The sequence below is a fragment of the Myodes glareolus genome, chromosome 3, assembly GCF_982192425.1.
Source record: "Myodes glareolus chromosome 3, mMyoGla1.1, whole genome shotgun sequence".
Taxonomy (NCBI): Eukaryota; Metazoa; Chordata; class Mammalia; order Rodentia; family Cricetidae; genus Myodes; species Myodes glareolus.
Genome location: NC_142028.1, coordinates 94,112,589 through 94,134,283, shown reverse-complemented (window position 1 = coordinate 94,134,283; position 21,695 = coordinate 94,112,589). Strand labels below are relative to the sequence as shown.

Sequence of the window (21,695 nt, the reverse complement as noted above, 5' to 3'; positions counted from 1 at the left end):
TGCTAGGCTCTTGGTTAAAATCCCAGAACTAAAACAATAAATAAAAACTAAAGATGAGAGAAAGAGAACAGAAAGGAATCAGATAATACAAGATTGTCTAAATAAATGTGTCCAACTATTCCCAAACCTGTGGAAGGAAATGGACATCCAAACGTCCAAAAGGCCCTAGTGGATATGAATCCAAAAAAGCACATACTAAGAGAAATTATATTCAGGTTGTCAAAATCAGAGATAGGGGATTTTGGAAGCTCTGCAGTAAAAGTGATGTATCATATACAAGAAAGACTTGGTAAGGTGACCAAGAGATTTCTCATTGCAGTCTTGCCAGGCAGGGGCATACGCAATGACAAAGTCAAGTGCTGCAGAAAAATAATGTCAATCAAGAATACTATATCTGAACAAAGTCGCTCCAAAAATAAAGCAGAAATACCTTCCAGATAAATAAGAATTGAGGGAAGTCATTGCCTCTGCATTTATTAAAACAAGAAGGGCCAAGGAGAATTTTTAAATGAAATGAAAATATAATGAAGGGTCTTACAAAAGCATATGAAGGTAGAAATCTCAATGGTAAAAGTAAATACATAGTCAAATACAGTCTATTAAAATATCACAATTTAAAGCATGTAAATTAATTTTATTTATGGTAACAGACATAAATGAAAATAAATATAGCCCTAAAAATATAATTTGTGATATTAATGGAACCATGTAGGGATAGAGACCTGAAGATGTGGCCCAGAGTCAAAACATTTACTGATTATACACAAAGTCTGGGCTCAATCGCAAGCCTCCCCAAAAGAATGAAGCAATTAATAAAACATAAAAATTGTATGTACTGTTAAAGATTAGCTGCAGTCAGCTTGAAGTCAGAGTTATAAATATAAGTTATGCTATGCAAACCCTATGGCTAACACTAACACAATACCTGTAGATTATGCACAGAGGAAAATAAAATAGCAATGTTCCACTGCAAAAATAAGTTAGAAAAACACAGAGAGGAAAAGAAAGACCCCCAAGAACTGTAAGACACACAGAAAACAATTACTAAAGGGCATTCATAAGTTCTCTATAATAAATTATTTTGAATACATTGATTAAACTCCTGGTCATAAGAATACCTGAAGCAGGGTTTCTCATCCTTCCTAAAGCTGCAACCCTTTAATACAGTTCCTCGTGTTGTGGTGATCTCTGCAACAATAAAATTATTTTCGTTGCTACTTCATAACTGTAATTTTGCTCCTGTTGTGAATCATAATGTAGATATTTTCAAAGAGGGGGGTTTGTTAATGGGGTCGTGACACATAGATTGAGAACTGTTGATCTGAATGAATTTTTTTTAAAACAACAAAGAAAATAAAGCAGAAAACAAAAAATAAAATCCAATTATTTGCTGTCTGCAAGATACGCTTGAAATTTAAAGACATGCACAGAATAAAAGTAAGATATAGACAATGAATGATATGTCTTACAAACTATAATAAAAGCAGAACAGAGGCTGTTGTACATACACCAGGCAAAGATACTTTAAATTTAAAAAAAGGTATGAAATATAAAGAAAAACATAAGTAATGATAAAAAAAATTCATTTCGCTAGAATTTGTACTCAGAGCATCCAAATCTATGAAACAAACATTGACAGGACTGGAGAAATACACAGAAACAGTGAGAGATTACAATATGCACTGCCAATAATAGAGAGAATATTCAGACAGAGCTCAGTAAATAGACCATAAGATTGAAAAGAAGAAATGGGTGGGCCAGACAAACTAAACCCACATTCGAAGAATATTCTGTCTAGTAGACCCAGAGCTCACCATTCCCAACTATAATGGAACATTCTACCGGATAGACAGAATGTTAGATCACAAAACAGGTTTTAACAAATTAAATAAGGCTTAATTCATATCAAACATCATTTTCATTTCAAACAAAATGAAAGTAAAAATCAGAGAAATTCTCAGACACATGTAAATAAATTATTTACTCTTGTACAGTCAATGAGCCAAAGAGTAAATCAAAAAATAAATTGAAAATGTTTTGACTTTAATGTTAATTTAAAGTTGTATATTCTTTTATCATGACTAAAAACAAACTTAGAACTTGTTAAATGAGAAATAAACAGCAACTATACTACAAAAAGTATTATTCAGATATAGACAGTCAAGAACAAGGCTTCCTAAACTTTCTACTCATGACCCCTTTGCACCTCAGAAATTTTTACCTGACCATTGATGAACAAGTAAATAAAATTAGTATATATTTACTGGTAACAAATTACAAAAAGAATATCTTAAAGCAATTGTTTGATATGCATACAGTGTTGTCATTTGTTAAAAACTAAATCAAATTTGCTTATTAATAAAATGGACATGCTTGTTAATATTCACATAAAGAACTGAATCTTGACTGATTACTGGATATTGCATGATATAGAATATCTTGAATGTTCATCCAAGTAATGAATATTTATCTGTATAATCATCAATTCTTACAAAACCATGGAGTGTGTTTAGATCCATTTCAGAAATTATGAGAAACTCAGGCAAAAGTCATTGAATGTTTTTCTTTGTAATTTTTTATATATTTTAATTAAAATATAATTATATCACTTTTTCTTTTCTCCCTCTGGCTACTCCCAAGTTCCCCAAAATCTCAAATTGGTAGTCTCTTCTTGTTCCATTATTAATTATTATTGTTACATGTATATATGCACAACTATATAAATACAACTTGTTGAGTCCATTCTGTTGTTTGGTTTACATATATATGGTTTCTGAAACAGTGGTTTGGTTTATATATATGGTTTCTGAGACAGTGTTTGGATTAAATAACTAATTATTGGGCTTATACCCGATAGATAATAATGCTCCCATTCTCAGCAGCCATCAGTTGCCTGTAGTTCTTCATCCAGGGATGTAACCCTGTAAAATTTTTCTCTTACATATCCACATGTCTGTTGATAATGCCATTGTTCAGACCTTGTTTACACAGACATTTCTAGGAGAAACTGTTTCAGAGAAGACTTAGTTCTGATAATTTCCCCATTCCCTCTTCTGCGATGTTTGTAGAACCAGAAGTTGTGGTGCCGATGTATCCACTGGGGCTGGGCTCCACAGGATCTGGTAACATCTGCTTAGTGTCCAGTTGGGGATGTCTATGATGGTCTCCATGCTTGGAAAGAGAAGCTTGTTGATAGAGGGTGACAGTTACATTTACCTGTGGGGATAAGATTGAGAATGTAGTCAGGAAATAAGCTGGTCTAGCAGAGTGGCTAGTGTCTCGTCTAAGATCTACGACCTCGCTAGCCAGGTAAAGCTGGATAGGTTTCTAGTACCATGCATAGTTTTCCTCCCATTGAATGGGCATAAGTGCAATTAGACAGTCATTCATTACCACCGACATGTGAGCACCACTTACCTCACCCGTTCGTTGCCTTTATGGATATCTTGCCATGCTGTGTATAGTGAATTCTAATTGATCTTAATAACAAAATCCAGGAGTCAGGTATCAGGGTAGACGCCGAAAGATCAGAGAAGTAAAGGAGCCAGCCACTAGGGAGACTTCTTACCTCTACCGAATCCTCAGACTGAAGGGGGCGATCCTGTCTCTAAGAACCCTCAGACTGAATGGGTCAGACATTCTGTCTCCACCTGCCTTACATTCCTGCCTCCACCTCCCTAGTGTGTCTCCCAAGTGCTGGGATCAAAGACATGAGATCCCAAGTGCTATGACCAAAGGTGTGTGCCACCACTGTCTGGCTGCTATGGTGAACTAGTGGCTAACTCCACCCTCTGATCCTAAGGCAAGCTTTATTTGTGAGAGCACAAACAAAATATCACCACACTTCTGGTCATTGCCATGGTTGGTAGGCATCACATCTGGGTAGGACTATTAATTGCCTCCAATCCCCACCCTCGCCTTGGCAGTTTGCTAAGTATTTTCTGGTACCCTGGAAGCTAGACCACAGGAAAGTGGCTTTCAAGTCAGATCCAGCACAAATAATTTGAGTATTGCGTCCTAGATGTGCAGTATATGGAAACAGCAATAAGGAGGGGGAGTGTTGCTTCAGTCTCTGAGAGGCAACTAAGGGTAACAGCAGTAGATCATATGGTTTGGGGAGTCTCTTGAATTACCCTGACCAGTCATTCAAAAGGAGATGTCCCATGCCTGTTCCTGGGGGGTTTGCTTCTTGTGGGGGGGGGGCATTGTTGGCCCCAATGGTGTAACATCCTGTAAGGTATATACATACATACACACCCATAAATATACCTGTGTGTGTATCTTATATGTTTATAGGTTAATATAAAATAAGACATTGATGCTTTATAAAATAACCTTGGTGTTATTTCTCCCACCTCCTCCTATCTGTCTGTGTGTGTATGTATGTGTGTTTATCTTATATGGTCATGTGTTAATATAAAAATAAGACATTGAAGCTTCATCAAATAACCTTGGTGCTATTTCTCCCACCTCCTCCTTCTCCTTCTGTATTGACTTTTTTTGCTCACCAGACTACCCCACATTTTCCTCTTTCCTGCTTCACACCACCTACATCCCTACTATTCTCCTCTCAGATCCCCCTGCCTTGCTATGGCCCTTTTATACTTTCCCGGCTTCTATGGATATTCCATGTTCTCTACTCAGATCTGAAGATTTGGAACTAGAAACTGCACATAAAAAAGAACACAGTATTTGCCTTTCTGGGTCTGGGTTACCTCACTCAATATACTCTTTTCTACTTACCCAGCAAAGGTAGTTTTTGAACTCACTGAATACTTTTTTTTTATAAAGAAACTCAACTCAGCAAATCAGACAGTATTTTTAAAATCAAATAATCTAAAGCAATGTAACACAAATATACACTAATTTGACCTTGAATGCTGAGGAATAGATACTTCTACCACACACACACACACACACACACACACACACACACACACACACTAAAATACTGTAGAAGAGCAGAGATTATTTTTGTATGGTGTTGTGGGAGTAACTTCCACTGCCTCAACCAATAGTTGCTGAAATACGAGCCCATAGTGCAGCGGGGAGCGACTTCCGCTCCGTCAGCCAATAGCTGCTGAAATACCAGCCCACTGGGGCGTGGTGTATTTCTCTTTTAAAAAGAGAAACAGATCCGGATCAGGCTCTCTTGGTTTCGGCTCTTGGTTCCGGTGCTTGCTCCTGGCTCCTGCTCCCGGCTCCTGCGACTAGGCTCCCTTCCTGACGGTTTATGGTGTATGTAAGTTTTACCCCCAAAAAAAAATAACCCCTTAAAACATAACTGGTGTGGGATTGATTCGCCAATAATTGACGCCCAACATTTGGTTTAAGAACCGCCCCATCCCCCCACCCCCAGCTCGGCCTCCCAGGATACACAGGTCCGGACAGTCTCTGCCAGCTTACTTTGCCCTGTTCGGCACGGATTTTTAAATTTCTCCTTACAACGTGAGTCAAAGAGCTCACAGCGCAAGCTCCCTTTTTGTATTACAAACACTGCAATTTATAATACAAACTAGTCTCCAATAGGAGCTATGTGTTTCAAACAGCATTCATAGGCTTAGCACAGCATGACAGCAAGCAGCAGTGCAGACTGTGCTCTCAAAACCAAGGCTGCAGTGAGGTCCCATGATGCAGCACAGGTGGGCACTGCCCAAAGCACCTCCGAATCACTGCACATCAAGCTTGGAATTTGTTTTTGCCTGTTACAGATTCAGAAACCTTTCACTGAGGCAGGAGAGATGGATCTGCCGTTAAAGGCTAGGCTCATAACTGGAGATCCAAGAAACCATTCACTGTTGCCAACTATTTTGAACACACACACACAATTATACAATTTCACATGGGCTCATGACCCCTGGGATAATAAGCTTGGTCTCAGTCATCTAACCCAATGGTTCTGAAACAGTGAGATCATTCTTCATTTATTAGATTCCTGTAAATGGAAATCATAAAAGTCGAACTGCTTGTGTTTTGTTGAGTATTTAAGGAGGAACCCAGATGCCGGACAGTACAGGATAAACTCTAGATCCCCCAGGAACCCCTGGTCTAATCAGGGATGACTTCATTGGCCTAGAAGTCTAGGTTTGGGGAGAGATGTCCTCATGCTGGAGTACCCAGAACATCTATCCAACCATCAAAGCTGACCACCGACAGGTGATGACGGGTTGTGAAAGAAATTAGACTAACCACAGTCAGCCCACAGTTCCAACTTCAGTAGGACTTAGCATCTACTTGTTTCCCTCATAGAAACAACAGCCTTTCGTTGAAAGAACTTCTGAAATTGCATAAGAGCAGAAAAGAAAAACATATAATCCCATCAGTTATGTACACAACCATTCAGATGTGAATGTTTTCTGTCTTTTAATGAGTAGATTGTTGGGTTTTTGCTGAACTGGGATCATTCTGAGTGTTCAGTCTTGCATTCTGCTTTCTTCACACTGCTGCCGCACAAGCATTTTCCATTTGTAAACAACATTTTCTTTCATGGCTTCACATTATGCTTGGAAGTGGTTGTACTGTATGGAATATTTCTTTCTGTTTTTTTTTTCTTTACCACTTTGAATAATGTTCCAATGGGCATGTATATTCAGCAGTGGAACCACCCACCTATTGTTTGTTTTACTCTTGGGGGGATTGACCTGACACCCAGTTCCCAAATAAATCACAGAGGAAGGCTTATTCTTAGTTATTAAGCCTGACCTTAGCTTGGCTTGTTTCTTGCCGGCAGTTCTTAAATTATCCCAACTACCTTTTGCCTCTGGGCTTTTTCCTTTTCTCACTTCTGTATATCTTGCTTTCACTCTTCCTCCATGGCTGGCTGGGTGACTGGGTGGCTGGGTGGCTGGGTGGCTGGGTGGCTGGGTGGCTGGGTGGCTGGGTGGCTGGGTGGCTGGGTGGCTGGGTGGCAGGTCCCTGATATCCTCCCCCTCTTGTTTCTTGCTCTTCTTCTTTCTCTGTTCTCCTTCTATTTATACTCTGTCTGCCAGCCCCACCTATCCCTGCTCCCGCCTCATTATTGGCCATTCAGCTCTTTATTAGGACCACCAGGTATTTTAGACTAGCAAGAAATCAGCTTCACAGAGTTAACTAAATGCAGCCTAAACAAAAGTCACACACCTTAAATAATATTCCCCAACAACCACCTTCTTAATGATACATCTGAGGAGAAAATGTGAAGTCAATGAGTTCTAAGCATTTTCACAATCTTGTCAAATACTTTCATATTTCACTTATATGCAATTACATAAATGCTTTAAAATTCTAAAAATAGAGGTAAAGGTAGTCACCATTATTACCCTTCTGTCTGGAGGCTGATATTATAGTCAGTGTTTCATACATAAAGTGTGCCTTTACATTCTTTCACCATCATTTGAAAATACATACATTATATATACTCACTTATATATAATTACTAATTTAAGACCATTGTATGTAGGTCTATAACAATTTATAGTTCTTAATCTAATCATTTGTGAGCATAGTCCTATGTCAAAAATGATACTTCCGGGGCTGGGAAGACCACTCGGTGAGTAAAGTGATTTTCATACAGTATGAAGATCAGAGTTCAAATCCCCAGGGCCCACCTCAAAGCCGAGAATGGCAGCTGGCACCTGCAACTACAGGAACAGAAATTAGGCAGATCTCAGGGACTCACTAGCCGGCCAGAAACAATAAGCTTCAGGTATTTTTATATTGAATGTGAAAGCCTCTGTTTTGGACAACTAGAAAGGTAGGAAATGTTGTTCAACAGTGCTCTCCTTGCTCTGTCTATACTTCCCTGCCCCCTGTGGTTTCTAGGAGAGGGGATCCTTCTGAGCTCACTGGGTTGACTGTGTTAAAAGTCGAGGAGGAAGACTGCTCCTGACTCTTGGGAAATGAGTCTACTGGGATCCTCTATTGAAGGAATGGGTAAGCCAATAGAAATCTCCAGTTCTGGGAGGTCCTGAGGTCTAAACATCCAGACATTCCCCCAGATGGCAGCTCCCTCCCAGCCCCTCCCTCCTGGATTCTTGGCTTATTGTCTAGTCTGAAGGTTCTCCTTTCTCCTAGGACCTAGAGACACACTCTCAATAAGTACAATATCCCGATGCCTTTGCTTTCGTTTGGAATAACTCTGTAAGAGCATCCCAGCTTCTGGCTTTTGTTGGCCCTTTACTATGGCCAAGTAATTTCTAAGCCTTGCTTGCCCAACCCCTCTCCCTTCACCTCTCTACAGGTGTTGATCCTAACAGCTACAATAAACTTGCCTAGGTGTGTCCAAAGTCTTGTTCTCTCTGTTTCTTTCTTGGGAAGGAGCTCCACCCCTGCCATTAATTTGGTCCATGACTCTAAGCAGTCATCAGTTCTGGGCCTCATTTTCACAACATGCAAAGGAAGAACCTGGTTTATCTACACAGCTTCTCACTTTAAGTGGATTTTATGTGATCTCTGGTTCCAACAACAGAAATCATTTTTGTAAAAATCATTGACCAGGGAAGCGTTCGTGAGGGTCTTGGTTATTAACGACTGGATATGACTCAACAGACCTTGTTCTGAGGTGTAATCCAGAGCCTGCCCCTGAGAAGATCCTTCAGACTGGACAGCAAGCACAGACAACCTCGCCCTCCCAGAAGAGGAAAGCTCAACTGGAAGATACTGCCTAGGATGCTCTCAGGAAAGTACCTGAGTGGAGAGTATGTCACAGAACCCTCCAGACCAGAAGAAGTCACAAGGCAACCTCTCATTCACAAAAGAAATCAATTAGGGGCTCTGGGATTCTAAGAATATGTAGGAGAAACAGAAACCAACCAGGCAGAATGACTGCTAAATGTGTACCCAGTATTCTTGTTCTTTTACGTAGGTAAATAGTCCATTTAGCCCTCACAGCACTCCCTGTAATTGGCCAGCACCATCCCCATTTTATACATGAAGTCACAGAATACCATCATGTATGCATAGGAGCCAAGGCTACTCTCTCTGGCTTGACTGAACTGCAAAGTACATGCCTACTCCAGTGCCTGCATCCTCAGTGAGAGCTAGCGAGCACCTGGAGGCCAAGCCGTGTGGCTTTCCCCTTGGAATCCTGAGCACCTGGCATGGTGTCAATCACCTGTTACTAAACACACATTTATGACATTTATTACTTAAGATCTCAAATTCTCAGAGTGGCCTTTCCGTCGCATTATCATACAATCAGCCTTCTTACATCCCCTCCAAACTTTAAAATACTCAGTCTTCAAAAGGAAGAACAAAATACAAGAAAACCAGCTGATCTCCCCTTCATAGTGAGTTCAGTCCTGTGCTATTTGCAAGATTACTCCACCTGTCCCAATAAGCTAGGGTCCCACTGGTTAGCCCTAAACCCAAGGTACTTTGGAAAGACGCTTTAACATATATCTTAGTATACCTATAAAAAACCATCCTAAAGATACTGGGTCATTCAATGAGATTCAGTGAGGCCAATGTACGTACTACTGCCTCTGAGGAGATCACTGCTTTAATAAAATATGCTTTATAAGCCCCGTGTAGGCTGTGATTAAATTTATAAGCAGCCTTTCTCACAACTTTAACAAAAGATGTCTAAGTGGTGGTGTGTGCGTATGTTTAGTGACTGTATGTGTGTGTGTGTTAGAATCCTGCTCCATAAGGATTATGGCTCCCCCGCTGTTTGGAAAAGATCATCTCACTTGTAACACTAATAACTTGAGCAGGGGAGAAGCTGGCCTGGTGAATGGAATGCACTTCACTGCACATCTTGGCTCGGCTAGAAATCGGAAACAGATGGTCCTTGCGGCTGCTTTCCCGCTCGAGCCCGCTCACTGCCAGCCTGTGGTCTTCAGTGGGCTGCTGCTGGCAGTCTGTGACTTGAACATAGTAGGACGTGGCAAACGAAATCAAATCGTTCCCAATGAGCAGCGAGTTATAATGAAATTTGACAGATCTGACATTCTATACCTAACATCTAGTTAGAATATATTAACCTTTTAGTTTTCTTAAGCGCCTTGTGTGGAAGTTGTGAATATACTTATTAGAAGCTCCTGTTGTGTGCGTTCTCTGTTTCTTTTTTTTTTTTTCCTTTTCTTTTTTTCCCTTTTTAACAAGGGGCAGAGGGTTTAGCCCAGTCTTGGGTGGCAGCTGGCTAACAGGGAATGCAGAGAGAGATTAAAAGTCAAGGAACTTCTAAATAGAAGCGAGGCGCGAGAGCTGCCACTAAGGGGGAAATTAATTCTTTGCAGGACGTGGTGGGTGAGCTCCTGCTGGAAAAAGCATCGGGACAAAATCTACATGTTTGCATGCACACAGACAGGCAAAAACATGACCAGTCCCACGGCATATCATTCAAATGGAATGGCCTGTCTGGACCCCCTGCATTTTCAATAATGCCTTATTTTTGTTTGAAGAATTTGGTTTTGCTACACTGCAAGGTGACTTGGGACACCCAGTGTATTTAAGTTAGGACACTTATACCTGGAAATGATATGGACCTGTACAGAGAGCTTTGTCACTTTGATTGAAGGAAGGAAGGAAGGAAGGAAGGAAGGAAGGAAGGAAGGAAGGAAGGAAGAAAGCCCCTCCATAAAGGGTGGGGTGGGCATTTTTCTGACTGTGGAAGAACAGAACTTCCTACCTTTCTCCGCTGGCTCTTCCGCCTATGTCAAAGCTGACAGTGACCGAGAGCACACTCCCTTGAAGCACTGCACCGCAGTGTACTGAGCCCCGGTTACGGATTTTTCCACCTGACAACAGTTGGGGGAAAGACCTAGGTTTCTCTTTTCTTTCCTTTTTAATCTTACATGCCCACTTGCCATAAACTGTGCTCTGCAGACTCAGCAATAGGGTAACTTTCTAATTTCAAGGATTTCAGAAACACTGGCGATTCAAGCCAGTGTTTGTTAAGTCCAACACCTAATTCTCCAAAACAAATACAATGTGTCTACTTTCTTAGAACAGAAAAAGCACGGGGTGGGATATTTTTCAGTCAAGCAGATGAGGCTAAATCAGTCCCGTTTTTTATTTTTAAAACAAAATTGTTTGTAGTTCAGACTGGCCTTTTATGTGCATTTCTCTAGCCTACCCTCCTAGGATTGCAGGCGCACATCAACACACCAGGATGGTCTTTGATCTTCCTTACCATGAATCTTTTGGTAAGACTCTTACCTTTTGGACTCGGACCTACTAGGACTGTTGTCCATGTTTCACGTGCATCACCGAAAAGCATCTTCAGAGATGCCTGGCCATTCAGCAGGTGCTAAATCCTATCAGTGACTTCAGAGGTAATACCGGGGATGAAAGGGCTGGACGACTCCTGGGCTTCATCCTCATTCTGTTTCTAACTTAGTAACCCTAAATAGGGCATCTTTTTCTGATTGTAAAGTATGGTTAATAAAAATTCTACCTCACAGGAACCTACCTGGAAAAAAATACTTAAGGCTCTTGGAACATTGCCTGGCTGAGAGGAAATGCTGGATAAACGTTAGCTGTCATTACATGCTGTGTTCAGATCACGTGCTCTTGTAGAGTTTCACATTTCCAAGGGTTCTGGAAACAAAGCTTAAAAGGAGAGGGAAAATGCATTTAATTGCTGGCACTACAGAAATGCTATTTAATGGATGGATGGATGGATAAAAGACATATGTTCATCAAAGACAGGTAGTAATACAGCCAGTCTATCTGAAGTAGACACAGAAGGGTGACACCGATAAGGGAGGCAACGGGAAGCCAAAGAGCCGCAGATCCCTGAGGAGCAGGACTCTGACCCAGGCTACGTACTCAAAGGGGAAACAGCATGAACAGAAAGGAAAGAGGCCACAGGGCTGTGAGCCTGCCACTGGCTCTCCTGGTGGGCAGGCTGCTGGGTCGTCTTCTCATCCTGACCTAGCCGCTGGGGAACCTCCTGCCATTCTCATAGCCCTTGTAACAAAGGGAAACACAGCCCTGCCTCGGGAGACCCCGGTGTAGGTGGGCAGGGGCAGGCAGGCTGGTTGGGAATCGCAGGTGTAGATGGGAAGGCTGGTTGGGAATCTGAGGGGTAGGTGGGCAGGCAGGCTGGTTGGGAATCGCAGGGGTAGGTGGGTAGGGGCAGGCAGGCTGGTTGGGAAACTGAGGGGTAGGTGGGCAGGCAGGCTGGTTGGGAATCACAGGGGTAGGTGGGTAGGGACAGGTAGGCTGGTTGGGAATCGCAGGGGTAGGTGGGCAAGGGCAGGCAGGCTGCTTGGGACTCGCAGGTGTAGATGGGAAGGCAGGCTGGTTAGGAGTCTTAGGTGTAAGTGGGCAGGCATGCTGGTTGGGAATCTGAGGGGTAGGTGGGAAGGCAGGCTGGTTGGCATCTCAGGGGTAGGTGGGCACACAGGCTGGAAGACATGACTTTGGGCATGAGTGCGAGTATCCAAGCTGTGCTGGAACCAGGCACAGGTTGTTAGGGGAGAACAAAACAGAGATGATTCAGCCTCACAGCACAGGACCAGAAGAGAGACACACAGGGCATTTATCAAGAGGGGAACAGCATAAACAGAGCAGTGGTCACAGCGCAACATTTGTTACATATTAAGAAATATGCACTTGATGCCTATTTTAACTTATAACTACACATACACACATGCCTACAAAATACATGTTATTTTCTTTGATTTCCTGGTTAGTATAGGACACAGAAAATCAGAGAGGTTAATTAAAATGGGAGAGGCCACACCATCAGTAACCTCCAGAGCAGGGTATGAGACTTCACAAACAGTTCTCTCAAGCACGCTACTCCCCAAGGTCCCCCAAAACATGACTATCCCATTACACATGGCCCTTTAGCAACCCAGAAGTGGAGTCTGAACTGTTTGTCGGTATTGTCCACCTGTTGAGAGCAGTCTTGGAGTTCTCTACCCCACCGCACTGGAGGAAAGACCCAACGAGAAATCTTATGCTCTGGAATCAGTGTTTGTTGTTGTTGTCGTTTTGCTTTGTTCTGCTTTATCATTCTATAAAGTGGATGTTTCAGTTGGGGGACTTTGTGACGGCCAGAGCAAGGTTAGAAAGTCATTGACACTTGGCCTAAGACTTCTCGTGATGGTCCATGTTATTACTGGGACTTCCCCTTATCACCTGGACCTTATTCTGTCTCCTGATTGTACAACTAGGGGATCCCACTCCTTATAATACATACTCTAGGAAAGTTAAAAAAAATAAAAACAATAAGACTCTGTGGACTTCTTTCCTGATGGGAATGCTGCCGTCACCTTAGATCCACTCACATGCATGGAGTGTTCAAATGACAAGAGCTAAATTCAAACCATGTAGCTGCTTTCTGTTATATTTTTTTTTCCTGACTGAAGGCAAACCATTTAGATGTTTGTTTCCAGAAAAGGCATCTGTCAGCAATCAAAGAGGGGAAAATGCATAAAGCAATGCAATTGTTTGGAGTAGCATTTCCTGGATCATGTTAAATGCTTGAATTGCTCCCCATTATGCTCACCAAATAATTTTATTTCCCACAATAATTGCAATATTTAGCATGTTTTATTTAATCTTGTTTTAAGGCTATTAACAACGTGCCACACTGTGAAAAGGCTGCTGTACAAGGAAGGGCAGCTTCCATCCGGCTTTACGTTGGAAATGATCACGCTAACTGTATCTAATTGTTGTGGATTTAAAACTATTATCCAAAAAAATATCTAACGTTTCTTTGTTCAAGACTCCTGTGTTATCTGCTGCAGCGTCCTCTCAGGTAATTCCGTCATTCACAAAATGAAATCTGGATGCCAGTTTAGGCAGTACCCATTCATTCATAAATAATGGGCAAGCACAAACTGTTCTGAATCCTGGAAAAGCTGTGTCTCCGAGGACAAACACCTCCAACTTCTGAGGCTTCTGACAGACACACATAGACATGGAAACGCAGCAGCCTCATAAGGAGACATGGCCGTGCACCTTTATGCAGGACAGGAAGCTGGAGAAGACAGAGTGGGAAAGAGAGCCTGAGAGAAGTGAACGGGTAGGAGGGAGGGAGATTCAAAGACAGAGTACAGCTTCATTTTTCTATTCCTTGGGTGGGGTATGGGAGGGCCCAGTTACTGTTTTACATTTTACATAGAATTTACAAACCCTTTCCTTGTCTTTCTCCAGATGGAAATTGCACAAAACTGTGGGGGTTCTGACCAGGAATGATGGGGTGCATTTCTGGAAGGAGCATGTGTCCTTCGGCAGACCAATCTAACATTTGCTGGGCTATCACAGATTCTTCAAAGAGATCTGAGACCGGGGACATGCAAACACAAAGAACCTTCCAAGCAGTGAGAATAATTCTCCTAGCCCCGTGTTATTAGAAGAGTACAGTGGGATACGAGAAAGAGAATAAATGCCCAATTTACTGTATGTGCTGTTTGTCCCTAAATGCAGCCCGTGAGCCATGCCCGAAATGAGAAAACGCCTCTATTTCTAAAGACTAAAAATGACTTTACTGAAATGATTTTGGTCAAAAAGAGATATCTACTGTGCTATAATAAGGCTAAATAGTTAATAATAATAATAATAATACCCCCTACAACTATTAAGGAGTAGGCCATAAATAAAAAAATAATCTGACCTCTTAGCAACTTAAAGACCTGAACGAAGCTACCAAAACATAATTAGGTTGAAAATATGGCTATAAAAAAATCCATTAGATAGGTGGACTGAAAAACACAACTCTTCAAGGACCACTGTTGGATCATTTTGAGAAGTAGCATTCAATTCTCCCGGGCTCTGATGTGCCCACACAGAAGGCCTCTAGGCATGGAACTATAGGCCATCACTGGTGGAAATCTGGGGAGCCCAGGGTTGCTCATCTTCCAAACAGCACTCAGGATGCATGCGCAGTGCTGCTGTTGCACAGGTGCTGTCTGCAGCCCCAGCACAGCTCAGCTCACAGGAACGACAGCTATCAAATGCAAGTGACCAAATACAAGACTGATCTCTTCCTTTTCCCTATTAGTCCTGAATAAGTGGTTTGAATTCAGCAGCTGTCTAGAAGTTTTCCCCCTTAAAACTGGTCATTTTTCAGGACTTCTTATTGCTAGGTGCATGTTCTTGGGTTTTTTTATGAGATAAAAAAAAAGGCTTAACTTGAAATTCCTACCAAAAAATGATAGCTAAGTCATAGTAAGAAAATCAGAGTGAATTCTTCCAGACTAAGAGCCCTCTCATATCAAATTTAGCCTGAATTGTGTAAAAATGAATTGACAAGTACTTGCTTTATTTTTTAAAGAACGAAGATGTCCAGAATTCATTTTAACAACATCAAAAATATAGACATACAGCCTAGTGCTGGCCAGAATGAACACCACATCAGGAATACAGTCATTTGCTCACGTACAAACACAACCAAACACAATGCCAACTGAACCAGAAAGCAAGAGACTCCGGCACTGGCATCTTGTACTTAGGTTCTTTCATAACCAAATTAACTAATGAATTAATTAAAAATCAAAAAAAAACCCAAACAAAGTATAGAAAGAGCAATATTTTGCCCCTGGAATTTTTTTCTTTCTTGGAAAACCTGTTCAGTTATTCCCAGATTTAGCTTTTGACTCTTTGCTTTGCTTCCAATGGAGCTGTGCAGCACAGCAAAACCAAACCAAACACTTTCTAAAACGCACAGCTCACGTTCTTGAGGAGAGTGACTGTGAAAAACAGATACTGAATCAGACTTAAAGTCTGAGTTGGGGGGGGGGGAAGAGGGGAAAAAAACGCCCCAAACATTGCATGATAGTCTCTAAGCAGTTCCATCTGTCAGGCAGAAATTTTAGGCTAATAGCCTGTGGCGATCTCCCTCTGCAGCCCACTACCTGCCTTTGTCCTATTAAATCTCTTTATTCTCCTTAAAAAAAAAAAAGAGGGGGGGGGGGAGATTGGTTGTTGGAAGGAAAGGAAAAACCTTGCAGACCAAAATCATCCGAGTGATGAAGCCCTAATTTTAACCACCTCCCTTTGATGTGTAGCAGTGGGCTCTTGTTTTAAAGAGGGAGAAGGCAAGACAGTACGCGCAGCAGAATCCTCATCTCCACTTCACCTTGCCACTGGGTCTGGGAGAGATTGGTTCATTGTCAAGGAGATTTTTTTTTTTTACCCATGATTCCATATGGTATGGACCGGACTACATGTTGCCCCACATGCCACTGCAAATGTTTTCTCAATTAGGTGTCTTATCTCCCGTGAGTTAGCATCAGATGAAGCTTGCTGACAGCGTAATGGCAGGGAAAGCTTCCGACGGCTCCATCAAATGGCAGCTTTGCTACGACATCTCGGCCAGAACTTGGTGGATGGTGAGTTGGCAGCCGGGACTGCCTTTTTTTTTTTTCCTTTTCCCCCCCTTTTCTACTTTCCCTCCCTCTTTGACAAAATGTCCCAGACCTCACATTCATCAAACTCACATTTGATTTTTTTCACACTCTTCAGTGGGGCTGCCTCACACTGCTTCCTCTTGCCACCCTCCCTCTCCCTGCCACTCTGCAAACTTGAGTTCCCAGGATTGCTTGCCCTTGTTTTCTATGGGACAGTATTTGGTGTTTGGGGGTTTTCATATTATGGTTGTTATTACTAACAAATATTTTAAGAGTATCGAAAGTTTTAAGATAGAATTCTGTGTTCTAGCCACAGACGTCTGCAGATAGCAAAGGAGAAGTTTGTACTGCCCCTTGGGTTTTGTGCCCTCTCCCTAGCTTCACATCCTCTTTACTTTTGTTTTTGAGAACTATGGGGTGCAGGGTTCTCCTTGGCTGTGAAATCTTCTTGGGGTGCATATTGAGCATGGGAGAAAAACAAGCCCCGTGTGAATCCTTCCATGCCCCAGTAATTGGAATGCCTCAAGTCACCTGTGAGACTGCTCTGTTCCTCATCCTTCATCAGGGGACCATAGCTCTCACATCTAACTTTTCCAAGTTTGTTTATTATGTCAGAGGAGCAGATCTTCCATCCCTTAGAACTGCCAACTCTGCGTGGAACACGTCCACACACACGCTTTCTTTCTCTTACCTTGGGCAAAAGAAAGTTTCAGGAACTTCTACTTGTAGCTGCGGAATGAGTTAACTCCCATGTCATGGTCAACCAGGCCAGACAACCTTTGACTTCTGGGATCTATAAGAGCTAGAGTGGAGGGGGAGGATGTACAATAGCTCATTGTCACAGGAGACGCTCGTCCTGTGAGGAAGAGAGTCCCAGAATCATTGCTGTCCTCGTTAGGGTGGTGTCCGTTAAGGATTAATTCGTTAGCACCGCATTCCGAGTTTTCCGTAATTATTATTCTTGCAGCAAGCGTGAATTCTTCCAGGGAGTGAAAAAAAAAAGTTTGCTCCCAGGACAATGAATGTATTATCCGTTCCTAACTGGACCGTGAACTTCAGCTCATTTCACATAGATATCAGTTTAAGAAAAGGAGAGTGTGTGATGTAGAAGGGGGAGCCTGGCGAATGGAATTACAAAACAGGGCATGGTTCACTGTGCGATCTACAGAAAAAGTACTCTCCCTTGCTGGACAAATGGTGCTATCATTGTGGCGAGATGTAGGAAATCGGAAGACTGAGACTATTAAAGTGAACTACTGCAGGATTCTGTTCGGCTGCTGCCTGGGATTCAGTATGTCCATTCCAAGGACTTGAGCAAAAGTAGTTGTGGGTATGTGCGTACATGTCTGTTTTCTCTGGCGATTTCTTAACTAGACATCAGAAACTTTACCAGTGGCTGCAGGACAATATTACAGACGGCTTTTGGCTAATGAGACTTGCAACCGCCTATCTATTACGACCCTGAACTTTTGTTCAAGGCATTTATTTTCCCATTAGACTTTCTGCCAGCAAGAGCAAGGTTTGCTTGCATGAGATGGTGATATTGCTTCAATTCACACAGCTTGTTAAGCACTACAAATGAATTTACTGATTAGTCTGGTAATTATTTTCTAGGCTAAGTTGTAAGCTTGAAAAAAAAATTGTGCTGATGCCATGTTCTGGGTAAAACACTTCTTTTCCTTACTGTATTTCAAGAGGTCCTAAATTTTATAGACTGTTACTTTTTATGGCAAATTGTGTCTTTATTATTATGATTACTTCTTGCAAAGATCACCAAATGCTCTTCTTTTCTTTCTTTTTCTTTTTTTTTAAAATTTGGAAAACTGTAAATTCTTTGCTGTGAAGTTTACTTGGAAGTTGCTTTTCATTTAAAATTATTTTACAGATGTTTTACCGCAGGGAATATAATGTATAAAAGTGGTGGGAACATTTAGCAATGCGTTTGACTGAAGATAAACAAAGCTGGAAGCTTGCACGCTGCTGTTTAGGCTGCACACTGCAAAGAAGTATCTTCAGTGCTTCTTGATTTTTGCTTTGAATAAGGGGTGAGAAATCTACAGGCTCTTTAGGGAAGTTGTAGGAATTACCGTAGGGAATAAATCGAAATTCTAGTTCCCTTAGGAATATTGCACACCATAGCATTTGAGACCTACGAGTTACAAATTATTCTGATGTAAATTTCCATTATTGGTAGTCAACTAAAGAAAAGCTTTGATGAAGGGGGAAATAACTAATTAAAAGAATAAAAAAATTCATGTATTTTTTAGAACTTCTTCTTTGAATAGCCCTCAGTCCTTCTCCCTCATTATCACCACCTTACTAACCCAAACAATTTTTCCAAACTGAAAAAATAAATAAGTAAATAAACTTCTCCTGGTTTACAAGGTACTTCAAGCAAAGGACAGTTCAAGATCTGAATTTCACATTAAAGGCAAATAAAACTTTAAAATTACCTCCTGTGTCATCTGGCTGCTCAGACTCCGGGCTCCTAGTGGGAACCTCCGGCTTGGTCCTTCCAGCATACAAAGGCAAGTCAGTGAATGCCCCCTCCGCCCGTGGAGACTCGGCCTCAGCTGCCAGCACCGGGATATGCAATTTTGCTTTTTAATGAATCGTAAACAATTTGTATGGCAAATGAGTTTGTTTGTTTTAGTTTGGGGGCATGTCCTGGGCCAGGTTATGGGGGATCATCACCTCTTCCAGGATTTAGGTGCAAATGGGTGGAGCTTGCATCACTTTTGAATTGTTTTTTTTTTCCTTAAATAATAAAGACAGACTAGGATGAAAGAAACCGATCAATGAAAGATTGAGAAGAACTCCCCCTCTCCCCTCTCCTTTCCTCCCTGCCCCCCATAACTGCTCTGGCTTACAGTGGAGTGTACTGCTCTTTCTGATAACAAACTGGAAATCGGCTGGATGAAGGAATTACTGTTCTTTTTTAATATAAGTTTTAGCTTCATCTTTAAAAGACGACTTCCACTTAAAAGACAGTTATTTTGAGGTGTAAATTGCTGAGAAGGAACATCTCTGGCTACATCTTCTTTAGGTTAAAAGTTAATGCTTTCTTGGGGGCATTGCATATAATAAATTAAAATGTATTTGTATATCAAAATGGATCAAAAAAGTATGTGGGATATTCCAAAGTCTAATGAAAACTTTATCCAAAGCCACTAAGTTGTAAACAACTGGGAGGCTGAGAGGCACCCGGGTTCAAGCATGCACATTTTAACAGTAATTACCTTTGGCACGGCCTCTTAGGGGGAATCTTTTGATATCCGAGCCACTTCTCTGATGCTTTAATCATGTAAATCAAGAAATAGATATTGCGTATCAACTTCATCTCACTGTGTTGTGACATCTCTAGTTGAAACTTTCCGACAGAAAGCTAAAGAAAGTGCTCACAAAATTTTTCCCAGCTCTAAACAAATTGGAAATGCCCGGAATGCACATGTCTGCTACAAGAGAGGCTTTCACCCACCAGAACACCTCCATTCTCCCCACAGCTCTTTAAAATGGGCAGGCTAATCCTTCTCCCCGTCAGACTAACTCAGCGAGAAGGGTTGTTATGGGAAAATTTGTCTGTGAATTCCAAAATACACTTGTCTCTCTTCTATCACTCAAATTTAAAATTTATGATGATTGAAGCAAAAACTACTGGATGATTGTGCAATTAGCTGTTGATACCCGGGCCAAACTCTGAACCAATTATTTTTGACAATTTCTTTAAAAATTGACACATTAATTGCCAATCGATAATTGTTATAGTCTAATTGTTTGCAACTCAAACTTGGTATACCAGGAAGATGTTTGGGCAAGAAGGATCTGCCATACCTTGTGGTATAAATACCTGTCTTTTTAAAAAAATACGCATGTAAAAATCATGTTTCTGTGAAATACTGTCTTACTCTGTCTGCCAATTAAAAGCCATCACCTGGAGTCTACTTCCGCAATGACTGGCGTGGAAACCTCTTACTGCTGGTTGCCTGAGTTCACGTCATGAGCACATTTCCCATTTTAAATGTTGTCAACTGAACAACTTTTCCGAATGACCACTTTCTGCATGCCTTTGAAGATAATGCCTAAGGAAGGTTTTCCTAGGAATTGGCACCAGCCCTTTCAAGATAAGGATTGAAATAACTTGGAAACTGCTAAAACGGTAATACATGAAAAGACTCAAAAGGAGAAGAACCAGGAAAAAATAAAGCATAACATCGTCTCAGTATCTGGTCTATTTTTAGAAGAGCCCATGCTAAACATATTTATATGCTTTGAATTTAACAGATTTGCATGCCTTTTAAAAAATATTTTTATGATCTGAGCTAATTATTAATTAAGCAACTTTAAACAGAGGCCACCATTGTGTAACCATATTATGTCTAAGAATATCTACCGCCCTCGGATGTTTCTATGTCCTCAAAACATTCCTTTTTCTCTCAGCACGGGAAGTAATAGGTTCTAAGAAAAAATCTGAATGCGGTAGGGTTGACTTTATTTCTTCCACATACATTAAGAATTTATTCTTATCGTTTTCTTTGAGGTCAGCCCTGTACAACTGCTTTTCAAACACAATTCACTATTCTTAGAGAGAAGCAAATACATTAGGCTAGTTCCTCTTTTTTTCCTCCTTAAATCTAATTATGGTCCAAATCTGCTTCATTCGGAAATGTGATTGGCTGTGTAAGCTAGCCTGGGCTCTTCTGCTATCTTTCTTAAAAATCTTGATTTCCGGTTGTTACGGTCATATTTCTCCTGTGAACTTTAGACAGTGAAGTAAACGCTTTGTCCTTCCTTATTTTCTAGTTGATTTTCCTTCACCTGTCCTGAATATTGTCAGGAGTGTTTCTAATTTAAAACCAAGAGAATCAGGGGCTGATTAGAAGACAGGAAATTGGAGGATTAAGCTGTCTGGTTGCACTTCCTTTACTTATCAGCACTCAGTAACTCACTCTCGATTGCAAACTCAACAGGACAGTTTCGACAATGCATTGTTCTTTCTGGATGCTGGCGTACATATCTTGAGGGGTGTATGGCAGCCCTTGTGCATGCCCACAGTCACACGTGTCTGTGAGTGTTCCTATGGGCACTTGTGATTATGACGAGAACAGAATCTGCAGCTGGGAGTCATAAGTGGACATTTTCAAGTGGTATAGCCCTGACCCAAATGGAAACTTGTAAAGTAGGCAGTTCATCTAAAGACGACCATTCCAGGTTAGCTCTGTGAAATCGTGTAAATAATGGAAGGCTACGAGGGAGAAGGCAAGATGTGCAGATGCTGGTAGCCCTTACGCAGTCCCTCTCTCTGAGTTTGGCTCAGAAGCGCAAGCACTCAGATCGAATAGAGAGGTAACTCAAAACAAGTGAATGAGTTAATCTAACAGGATTCCCAAGGCCACTCTGGGATCCCTTTGC

The 21,695-nt window shown here is 41.4% G+C and overlaps 1 long non-coding RNA gene across 1 annotated transcript; it reads right to left on the bottom strand.

Moving 5' to 3' along the window:
• Positions 1-2,559: 2,559 nt before the first annotated feature.
• LOC146895101 (uncharacterized) lies at positions 2,560-19,022 on the bottom strand. Its single transcript, XR_015000855.2, has 3 exons — positions 18,740-19,022; positions 11,393-11,532; positions 2,560-3,216 (listed from the first exon to the last, which is right to left on the bottom strand). It is a non-coding gene; the product is annotated as an uncharacterized LOC146895101 (long non-coding RNA).
• Positions 19,023-21,695: the final 2,673 nt, after the last annotated feature.